This window comes from Sus scrofa, chromosome 15, assembly GCF_054392235.1.
Source record: "Sus scrofa isolate SSC_HxYL_T2T_F1_AM1 chromosome 15, Sscrofa_HxYL_maternal_Yorkshire_Landrace_v2.0, whole genome shotgun sequence".
In the NCBI taxonomy this organism is placed as follows: domain Eukaryota; kingdom Metazoa; phylum Chordata; class Mammalia; order Artiodactyla; family Suidae; genus Sus; species Sus scrofa.
Genome location: NC_139397.1, coordinates 75344542 through 75356878, shown reverse-complemented (window position 1 = coordinate 75356878; position 12337 = coordinate 75344542).

Here is a 12337-nt window from a genome sequence, read left to right as displayed (position 1 = left end):
GCTACAAAGATAGACTAGATGGAGCTAATGTGAGATGATGGCTGTATTTATAGAACTTTCAGTTTTAATGGAATAATGTAATGGTCAAATCATTATTCATATTTTATCTTCACTCTATTAATATTAAAAAAATAAACTCAGCTAATTTAGAATTAGACCTTATGTTATCTAATAAACAAAACTGCTGAAAACTAGGAAATTTAGGGCAGCAAGATGAGCTAATAGGTTTTTTTTGTTTTGTTTTGTTTTCTGTTCTGTAACACCACAACTGATAAGAATAATTACTGCTGAGGGAAGATGAGATAGTAAAGCAGAAGGACTCAGAAGAGTCAGTCTCATATTACTAAACTCGAATGCAATGTAATAGGAGAAGCATTGATTATAATTACTCATCATGCCTTGTAACATTTTACACAATGTAAATTTTTAGACCATGGTTTAGGGCACTATTTGTCAGGCTAAGTAAATGATCTTAATTTTCAAGGATAGCTATGTCACTTTTCACATGGGTAGCATTATTGAAAAATTACACATAAATTGCACATGTGTACTCTGTATCATTTTCCCCCAGACTTAATATGTCATCTCTGATAAATGTTACTCCTTTGGTATGGCAGGTAAGTGAACAGAGAAAAAGGTTTCACTGGTTAAAATTTTAAAATTTATTTCTAAGGGAATTATACCTGTAGCAGCGTCTTGCCTACTGCATTTACTCCTTCCTAAAGGGATGTATCAAAATCCAAAGTGTATTTTCCACACTCACTGAAACCCAGTAGTTTGATTTTCATGGGTAGTTCTCTGTGAGCCTAAGAAACCTAAATTTTAAAGCAGTCATGGTATTTCACATATTCTTTTATATTGTGGTGATATATTTTCACATCAGCTTTTAAAAATTTTTGCAGGTTGTACACATTAATTTCTTTGATTTTTTAAAAAATATTGATCATTCTCTGCAGCTTCTCTTGAACTTTTCTATGAGCATAATCATAAGATCTACAAATGATGACAGTCTTGTTTATTTCTAATCATTACGAATTTATTTATTTTGTATACATCATTGATTTAGCAGAGACTCCAGTAGAATGATGAATAGAAGAAGGCTTGAAGTCTTGTTCCTGACTTTAAAGACACTCTTTTAATATTTTATTATGAAGTTTCCTGTTTCATGTAGGTAATATTTGCTGGCTACCTTCTAAGCATAGGAAATCAGGGTCTCTTCTACTCCTATTATCTGAGTGTTTATGTCATAAATGGGCCCTGAATTTATCCAAAGGTTTTCCTGCAAGTATTGGGATAATCATGTTTTAAAATCTTTTAATCTATTATTGTGATAAATTATATTAATAAATGTTTTAACATTGTTACATAATTTAGAAAAAAAATTTTCCTGTCATAATTTATATTTGCAAACTTTGTCATATTTGGTAATATTTTAATTAAAATGTTACATCTGTGTTTATAAAAGAAGTCTGAAATTTTCTTTTATTAATTGTCCTTTTTAGGCTATATTAAGGTTATAGGAAATGTTTTATTTGTTTTATCAAAACACAAAATTGTTGAGGAGCTTTTTTTTCCTATTCTTTAGAACAGTGTAAATAAAATAGAGATGATCTAACCCCTGAAGATTTGGTGAAATAATCTTGTAAATATATTTAGGATCATATGTTTTTGCTTGTTTGGTAATTTCTCTTTTTATTTCATTATTATCATTTGAGTTATTGCTATTTCTGCCAATGATTAAGTTGTTGACTGTTCATTCAGATTCATTTATTTTAATATAGTCAAACTTTGTATTTCTTCTTGAATCTATTCTGTGAACACTATTTTTCTAAGAAATTTATATCTTCAAAATTATTGGCAAACTCTTTATATATAATTGTGGTCCAATTTTCATTAAAGCTCTTTCTCTTGCTAAATCTGACAGAGATTTGTCTATTAGTATTAGTTTAATTTCTCTAAAAATATCAACTCTGGGTATTGTTTGCCCCCTCTCTTGCTTCTTTATTTTCTATTTAAAAAATTTATGTTCTTATCCTTATTTCTTTCCTTCCTTTTACTCCTTTGTATGTCTTCATTACTATTTTTCTATCTGTGTAAATTAGAAGCTGTGCCGATTGATTTCTGGCCTTTTTTCTTTTCTAATATATGCATTTAAGGCTTTGCTTTCTAACTATGGTTTCAGCTAAATCCCACACATTTTGATTTATAGTGTTTGCATTATCATTCAGGTCTAAATATTTTCTAATTTGTATCCCCATTTCTTCTTGAAGTGTTCCATAAGGTATTAAAATCCAGGAGTTAATTATACATATTTAAAATTTCTAAATATATGGGTTTTTTTTTTTTGCTATTTTCCTGATTTTTAATTTGCTACATTGTAGGCATATGCATAAGCTGTATGCTTTATTTTATGCCTAAGTATGTTGTCATTTATTAATATTTTCATATAGGTTTTAAAAAATTATACTCTAATTCTTGGGCTCTGGTTTCTGTATATGTCAGCTAAGTTTTTTCCACATTATATATACTTAATGTATATAAAATATATAATATATATAATATGTTCATAATTATTTATATATAGAATGTGCATATATATATACACACACATATAATTTTCATGTAATAGATCTGAACATAACAAACACAAAGAAGTACGTTGAAATATACCATTATGATTTTAGGTTGGATTTTTTTTTTTTTTTGTAAATCAGTCTATTTTTGCACCTGGTATTTGGGGCAACACTGTTGAGTACATACTGTGAATTACTCCTCTTACCATTTTGCCACAGACTTCATTGTTCTTAAGAATGTTTTTGGCTTTAAAGTTATTTTGTTTGATATTATTAGAGCAATGTCAGTTTTCTTTGTTTAGTATTTACTACAGATATAAAGTTTTCATTCCTTTACATTCACATTTTTGTCTGTAAGTTTTAAGTAGATCTCTTATAAATAAAACACAGGCAGATGGATTATTTCTTAACCTACTTTAAGAAATCTTTTCATTTAAGTTGCAAATTTAGTCAATTTACTTTGGATTTATTTTTGCCATTCTTTTAACTTTAAGAAATCTTTTAACTTTTAAGACTTTTTAACCTTTATTTTGAGATCATCATAGACTGATATGAAGTTACAAGCAAACCCTTCACTCAGTTTCCCCCAATGGTTATATGTAACATAACTATAATACAGTATCGCATCCAGGAAACTGACAGTGATACAAACCATTATCCTGCATAAGCCTAAATACACACACACACACACACACACACACACACACACACACACACCCATAGACATGTAAAAGTGGTTAAACTGGTTAAACATGTAAAACTAGATATGTAAAAACTGGTTAAATAGGATAATGGATAATAACTTTCATTTCTTAGCTTCCGGCCTCTTATCAAAACACTCTGACCTCCTCTTCTATTATCACATCTCTTTCTCTGCTTCTAACCTTCCCACCCTTTTTTATTTTATTTTATTTTAATTTTATGGTTGTACCCAGGGCATATGGAAGTTCCCAGGGCCAGAGATCAAATCCGGGCCAGAGCTATGACCTACACTGCAGCAGTCGGATTCTTAATCCACTGAGCCACAGCAGGAACTTCCAGCCTTCCTTTTACAAGGACTTTTGTGATTACTTTGAGCCCATCTGGATGATCAAATAAAAAACTCCCCATCTTAAGTTTCTTTATATCTTTGAAATCCCTTTTGTCATGCAAGGTAGCATATTGATAGGTTTGGGGGATTAGGATGTGGATATCTTTGGTAGGCTATTACTCTAAGATTTTCCCTTGCTAATTCTTTAAATCTGTCTAACCTAAACATTGGCATGTTCCAAGGGCTCAATCCTCAGAACTTTTTTTCTTCTGTATTTTTTATTTCTTAGTTTAAGTGATACAGTGGATCATATCGTTCATATCATGGGTTTACAAATCCCAAATCCATGCTAATGATTTTCAAGTGTACATACCCAGTCTGGACCTCCTTACCAAACTCCAGCTGCACACTTGACAATCTCCACTGGTACTTCCAATGGGCATCTCAATTCAATATACCTCAAATGGTATTTCCCACTTATCTTGTATCCAAAAGCATTTATCATCTCATTAATTTAAAATTCCATATTTTCTTTTTTTTTTTTTTTTTTTGGTCTTTTTGCCATTTCTTGGGCTGCTCCCGTGGCATATGGAAGTTCCCAGGCTAGGGGTCTAATCAGAGCTGGAGCTGCCAGCCTACGCCAGAGCCATAGCAAGGTGGGATCCGAGCCACATCTGCCACCTACACCACAGCTCACAGCAACGCTGGATCCTTAACCCACTGAGCAAGGCCAGGGATTAAACACGCACCTCATGGTTCCTCGTCGGATTCGTTAACCACTGCACCATGACGGGAACCCCTAAAATTCCATATTTTCTTATTCAGGACAAAATTGGGGTCCCTTCTTTGATGTCTGTCTTTTTCTACAACTTACACCCAACATACCAGAAAATCTTTGAGTTCTATCTTCAAGACATATTCTGAAACAAATGACATTTCTTCACCTCCATCAGGAGCTAGTTCAAGCTACCATGATCTGCCTGGATTATTATAATATCCTCTGTATTCATCTTCCTGTTTGCCTCTTTTCTCCCTATGGTTTATTCTTGAATCAGCAACATGAGTGAAAACACTAGTCAAATCATTTCACCTCTAGTGACTTTCCCTCACTCGCAGAGAAAAAAGTCGAGGAAATTTGCAGAGGCCTACAAGGCCCAGCATCACCTGCTCACTCTCTCCCACAGCCTCTCTTTTATTACCTCTATGACTCCTCTTCTATTACTTTCTCCATGGTTCCCTCAGTTTCTGCCCCACTAAGCCCCTTTCCATACTTTGAACACTACAGGCACACTTTCCCTATAGGGATTCTGTACTTTCTTCTTCTCCTGGCATGCTCTTTCCCACCTGCCCTAGCACTTCCTAGCCTTCTCCCCAGATTATGTGCCTCCACAGGACTTAATCTAATGTAACATACTCAGAAGCCATTCACTAGCATGAGTTTCTTCCAAGACTCTTTATCTTGTTTTGTATTCTTTTTCCTAAGGACAGTCCCCAAATTACTTAATTTCAGGTGCTGCAAAAGTTGGATCTGCCTTGTTTAATGTCTGTCACCCTCTAAAAGAGTGTTTTTTCCATGAAGGCAAGAGTTATTGTCATTTTAGATTCTGCTGCATCCACAGCACATAGAGGAGTACTTTGCATGTAGTGTATGATAAATAATTGTTGATTTAACTAATAAATTCAGTAGAAATCATAAATAAATTTGAGGATATAGCCAATGGATATGACTCTATAAAAGATATAATTTCTGTGTTTTTTTTTAAAAGGACCATACACAGAATTAAATGGTAATCCACAGAAAAGGAAAATATTGCCATAACTTATAGATAAAATTCAAAGTTAACATACAAAATAAAACAAAAAGCACAGACACATACAAATTTTTCTTAAAAAAAAACCCTCCGAAACAACCAAAAAAGCCAGAAGAAGAATAATAACAAAACCATGACAATGAACAACATAAATTCTAAGTATCCTATAGGAAAGTATGTAAGAAATTATTTGTCATCTTTAATGAAATGATGACTTTATGACCTTGGAATAAAGATTCCTGTAATTTTTGCAGAAGAAGCCAACAAGTGATAATTAAATTATTTTACTCAGTACTTATTTTTCACTAATATTCTTATGTTGGCTCTATTCCAGGATGTTTGCAGCAGACTGAGACACTATGTACTGCTCTTACAAAACAAATGTAGATACATGGCTTTGGACTTGGCATTTTTTAAGGAGTATACAAGTACATTTTCTTATTCTTAAGAATAGTAATTTTAGGAGTATTTATTAATGTTGAATAAGAAAATGACTGGTTATGAACCATAAGCCACAAAACCAGGGGGACTACTTTTGTTTTGCTGTCTTTATGTATAAGCAACAATCATATTCTTTTCTAATATAGATCCTTATTCCAGTGGAATTGTTGGTAGGCTTATTTATTTATAGAAAATGTTCTTTAAACAATTACTGAGAATGAATAAACATTTTAAAATAGGTTCTGTACTGCTCTTGCAAAACCTTTTCTTTTTCTTTTGTAAACAACATTTACTTCTTTTCTGATTATAAAAATAATTTCTTTAATTCACTGTAAAATAAGTTATAATATACAGATAAAGTTTTTCCTATTCTCACCATATAAACAGTTTCTATTTTTGCAAATTTAGCTTACAATAAATTTTAAACTATATTTTAACAAAGCTAGGATCTTACTATCATTTTGCTTCTCAAATTTGTAATTCAATTTCATATTGTGAACATTTTCTCATATGTTGTTCAAAAATAGAAAAATTCAGTTTTAATTTTATAAATACATTATTTTTTATTTATGCAATAAAACTGATCATATACTCCTATTTTTTGCAAACCTAAATGAAACTTATTATTAAGGTTTAACATAACAATCTGTAAGTAACCAGAATCGAAGGTTTCATTTGAATGAAACCAGAGCTAAGGACCATTTTCATTGAATTGCTTTGTCTGTAGTAGAAGTCAGGCTGTATAAAAATGCATCAGTCCACTGCTCTTCTTGGTAATCCTGATTCAGACGAGGATGACTGTTTATCAAAGGCTGAGAACTAGCCAGCCTCCTCAGTTCAGTGAGATATTGCAGTTCAGCTAATTGGCATCCTTTTAATAATGGAATCGTATATTTCTGGTGCTGACTTTGGATGGTCCATCTGAATGAGCAAGACTATTTGCTGCTTTTTGAACATCTGGGAGATATTAAAAAGCCAGTATCCTTTCCAATGTCTTCTGGTTTTTAATATCTTTTTCAAAAAAAAATTTAGTAAGTAGCTAATTTTATATAAAGGTCAGATATTTTCATATTAAGAAACCATAACCATAAGCAATACTACAGTGCCTTCTAGAAAGGTCTGGAACTCCCATGACCTGGGGCAATAAAGCAATTATAATTAACTATGTCTTTAAGACTTCTTCCTCATACCCAAGGAATAACATTCCTCCCTCCTTACCAGGGTTTTGCCACCAGATTGGCCTAAAATATTTTAAAAATATACTTCAATTTGTAAACATCAACAGTTGGTCTGAGGAAAATGCCACATTCTAACCTTTCAATGTTTACAAACATGAATTGAAAGCTTGAAGATAGGAGTGTATTTTTAGAGTTAAGAAGGACGCCCAGGGTGAAGTGGGAAAAACGAAAATTTTTTAAGCTGTAAAAACTAGTGAATAAACCGTTAAATTTGAATTTCTTGCTTACTAATCTTAAAATCTCATTCCAGTATCTTTGCATGTCTAATTCTATTGGTTTATATACAAATCCAACTCAGAGCCATTAGAGTGATAAGATTCTTCTTCTTGAATTACTTGTATCTATTTCATTTAGTGGTTCTTATCATGACTTCACCTTTCATTTTTGTGGCAGCTATAAGGATCAATTTTTAAAAATCTTTCACTATGTAAAATAGATAACTAACAAGGACCTAATGTATAGCACAGGAAAATCTACTCAATATTCTGTAATAACCTATAAGGGAAAGAATACAAAAAAGAATGGACATATGTATATGTATAGCTGAATATCTTTACTGTGCATTGAAACTAACACAACATTGGAAAACAACTATACTCCAAAAAAAAATTACATAAATAATAATAATTTTAAAAATAAAAAAATCTTTCTACCCTGTCAGCATTTCTAATTCAGATGCCCACTGTGTTATCAACTGTAACTTAAAAGGATGCTGTATCTTTTTTTTTTTTTCTTTTTTTTGGTCTTTTTGCTATTTCTTGGACCACTCCCACGGCATATGGAGGTTCCCAGGCTAGGGGTCGAATCGGAGCTGTGGCCACCGGCCTACGCCAGAGCCACAGCAACAGGATCCGAGCCGCGTCTGCAACCTACACCACAGCTCACGGCAACGCCAGATCTTTTAACCCACTGAGCAAGAGCAGGGACCGAACCTGCAACCTCATGGTTCCTAGTCGGATTTGTTAACCACTGCGCCACGACGGGAACTCCATTTTTTAAAACAAAGAAGTAAAGGCCTGTTTTAGATTTCTCATATAGCTTATTCCAAAAGGAAAAAAAAAATTTTTTTTAACTTTTTGGTTTTCTTTCTCCCACTCTCCCTTAAGAATTCATTATGTTTACAATCACCACAGAATGCATAGATTTGTTTCAAATCTATAATGAAGTTTATACTTTGAAACAATCAAAATCAATTGAATGTAATATTTAGATGCTCAATTATGAGATTAGAAGTCTCAAAAATGTCTCTATTGAAACTTTGAACACTATGCATTCACTCACATATAAGCCATTAGCTAAGACAGATGAAATTGTTCAGAAAATAACATTGTTCTACAAACATCTGTCTTACTGCACTTAAAAGACTAATGTTGCTCACTGAATTTTGCAACTAAAGTCTATTTATTGATATTTTCAATGTTAGGAATTGGAATAAATGAGTTTCTACCTCAAAAGTACTCAATAAAGGCCAACCATTGCAGTTTTATAACTGAAATTTATACCATTTATCTCTTAAAAATGCAGCTTATTGTCTAGAAGTCAACAGATGAAATTAGTTTATGTCCAAATAGAATATTAACACACACACACACACACACACACACACACATATATATATGTATATAGACACAGATGCTGAATATGATGTGGATTTTGCTTTGGAAGACAAATTCAAATTTTAATTTGCAATTAAAATTTAAGAAACATATTCTGTAGACCAATAGTTAAGTGGACACTTAACTACTGCGTCTGCCCCCCAACTTCCTGAGGCAGGCATCTTCTCTACTCTGCTGTATGAATGGCATCAACAGATTCCTGTGCCCTTGGGCTTCTACAGGATTTTGGCCAATGGAGAACTCAGACAGGATACAGGATGGAAGGGCCAGGGTCAGGCTGTGTATTTCTCAGTTTCTTCTCCATGAGGTTGCCTTGATCTGGCCATATCCCTAAGCAGGGCACTTCTTACAAGGAAGCCTGAGCTATCTAACTCTCCTTCTGGGCTCTGGTAAGCCAGCCTTCCTCTCATCTACATACGTGGTTGGCCCAGGTTTGTGCATGATCCTTTCTGGTTCCACACTTGCCCACATTTTTGTAATTACAGTTTACCCTTGAACAAGGTGGGGATTAATAAATACATAGTGAGCCCCTGTATCTGTGATTTCTCCTGTGTATAAGTGGACCTGCCCAATTTAAACTCTTGTTGGTCAAGGGTCAACTGTAGTCACTTTTTAAGAAAACTTTCTTGAATTATCTGAATTTGTAAAGGTCTGTTATATCTTCCACATTAGATTATGAGCACACCTACTGCCACAGTCAATTGGGTACAGAAAAATACCAGACCAAAGATGAGCAAAGCAAAGTCTCATCCATCCCTCATCAAGTCTGGGTCGGGTGCCACTCCTGCATGCTCCTGAAATCCCCTGAGATCCCAGGTCAGATTCCTAATTCACTGAACCGGAGCCCAGGCTCCTGTGGGAAAGGCCACATTTCCCTGTTGTATCCTCTGTACTGAGCTCAGTACCCGGCATGGGGCAAATATTCATGTTTGTTTATTGAGTGAATGAATAAACATTTTAATGTATTGCCTTTCCATTTTAGATATATATATTTAAATATTTTTCAATCAAACTCTAGAATTTAAAATATCTTAGTGCTAAAACTATGTAATCAATATATGATTTTTTGTATGTTTTTCCCTCCATCTCCTACCCGTGTTTTATTTAAACTATCTGGAATTTTAATTGAGATGGCAATTGTCCCTCAACATCCAAAAGGGATTGGTTCTCGGACCTGCCACAAATAAAATCCAAACATGCTCAAGTCCCATAGTCAGCCCTCTGCATCCATATTTGCAGAACTCAAAGATATGGAAGGCTGACTATATATTTATTGGAAAAAATCCACCTTTAAGTGGACCCATGCAGTTCAGACCTGTGTTGTTTAAGAACCTAATCAAGTGGTACAGTAGCTTGAATAGGAGCTGCAAACTTTAATCAGATTTGATAACTAGCTGATGTATGATTTGAGGCCAACAAACAGAGGCCATTCACTAACTATGTTTGAGGATCATGGCCTAGTTTACATCAAGGTCCTGTATGTAACCCATTGTCATTAGAAAAGTCACCTGAGATACCTAATGCTGCAAATTTCCTGTCTAGCCAAAAAAAAAACAAAGAAAGAAAAAGAAATCTCTCTTTAAAACGCAACTTCCATCAGCCGAGAATTTAACCCCAAATTTACCTGAGAAGGTAATCCCAAATACTTGGGATAGTTTAATTATTTTTATGGTGGATGCCTCACTCTTAAGGTGCTTTCCAATTGAATTAAATATAGTGGTAGTTGTCAGATTTCAGCATGCATCAGAATCACCTGGAGGTCTTATTAAAACACAATTTTTTAGGTCCTGTGATTGCATTTCAGATTCAGGAGGTCTTGGGCAGAGGCTGAGAATTTGGATTTCTAACAAGTTCCCAGGTGATACTGATGCTTCTGGTACTATGACCACATTTGACAACTAAAAACTGAAATGGAAAAATAAAAATAAACTGATAACATTAATAATTTGTGTTAGACTTGGGAGTCATCACTGTACATTTATTGTTTTAATTGCTTTTAGAGCACCTGAAATCAGGCTTATGGGTTCAATTTAAATATGTAATTGAGTTATTGATTTAGACTTACAAGGTTTTTTTTTTTTTTTTTTTTTTTTTTTTTTCCCAGCCATGTCCAAGGCATACAGAAGTTCCCAGGCCAGGGATGGCACCTGAACCACAATAGTAACCCAAGCCACAATAGCGACAATGCTAAGTCCTTAAACATTAAGCCACCAGAGAACTCCTAGACTTAAGAGTTTTAGGTTGAACGCATAAGAGTGTTTCAACAAGTGTGAAAACAGTGTTGGAATCATTGAGGGATTTCTTTATTATAATTACTAAGATATGTATATGTTTCATTCATCAGATTTGCAAGATATGCTTTAGTACTTAAATTTTGCTTGTTAGACAAAGGACTTGAAGAAATATTTGAATATATTAAATTTGTAGGTATAGTTTAAAGAGCTTAAGAGAATTTAATTATCCAAGTTGTAAAATCTCCCTCAAAAGCGATGTTAAAATTTACTACATTAATAAACATATAAATAAATAAAATTATAAGATCATTAATTTGGACTTCAAAGTATAAGGAAGAACTAGGATTTAATTTGAAACAGCAATGACACAAGTAATAATGATAATAAAAGAAGCCTCTGGATAATTTTTTATGTGTACCAAAGCCACCATCAAGGATGTCAAACCTGCCCTGAAACTCCTCAAATTACATGGGCAATACTTTTGTGTTCCTCTCTATTCCAACACTACTCATGAAGATGGGTAAGGAGATATGTTAGAATGTCTGCTCACAGAGGATTAAGATGGCAGAATAGAGACTGGAGCTCAACTTCTCTCCTAAAAACAAAATTCACAACTAAAGACTGAGCAATCTCCACCCAAATGGACCAGAAACCTTAAAAAAGATACCCTACTCCAGAAGAAAAAGAGAAGGCCACATCAAGAGGTAGGAGGGGCGATTTTGTGATATAAACAACCCCATACCTCTGGGGTGGGAAGCTCCACAGACTGAAAACTAACTGGTTCACAGAGACTCACCTACAGGAGTGAGAGTTCTGAGCCACACATCAAACCCTCACATGTGGGGATCTGGCACTGGGAGAAAGAGACCCTGGAGCATCTGGCATTGAAGGCCAGTGGGGCTTGTGCACAGGAACTCCACAGGACTGGGGGAAACAGAGACCCCATTCTTAAAAGGTGCACACAGACTTTCACGTGCACTGTGTCCCAGGGCAGAGTGAGGTCTCCATCAGAATCTGGGTCAAACCTGACTGCAGTTCTTGGAGGACATCCTGGGAAAACAGGGGTGAATGTGGCTTGTTGTGAGGGAAGGGCATTGAAAGCAATGCTCTCTGGAATATTCAGCAGCTGAGCCTTTCTCTAGAGGTGGCCATTTTGGGAAAATCTGGCCCCACCCTGTCAGTCAGTGCTGAGAAGCCCCAGGGCTACCAACAATCCAGGTGGGATCACAGCCCTGCCCCTCAGGAAACAGGCTGCCTAAAGACCCCTCAGGCACACAGCCACTTCTAATCCCATCCAGAGACAAAGCCCCACTCACCAGAGGGATTAGAATTGGCTCCGCCTACCAGTGCACAGGCATCAGCCCCTCCCATTAGGAAGCCTACAGAAAGCCCCC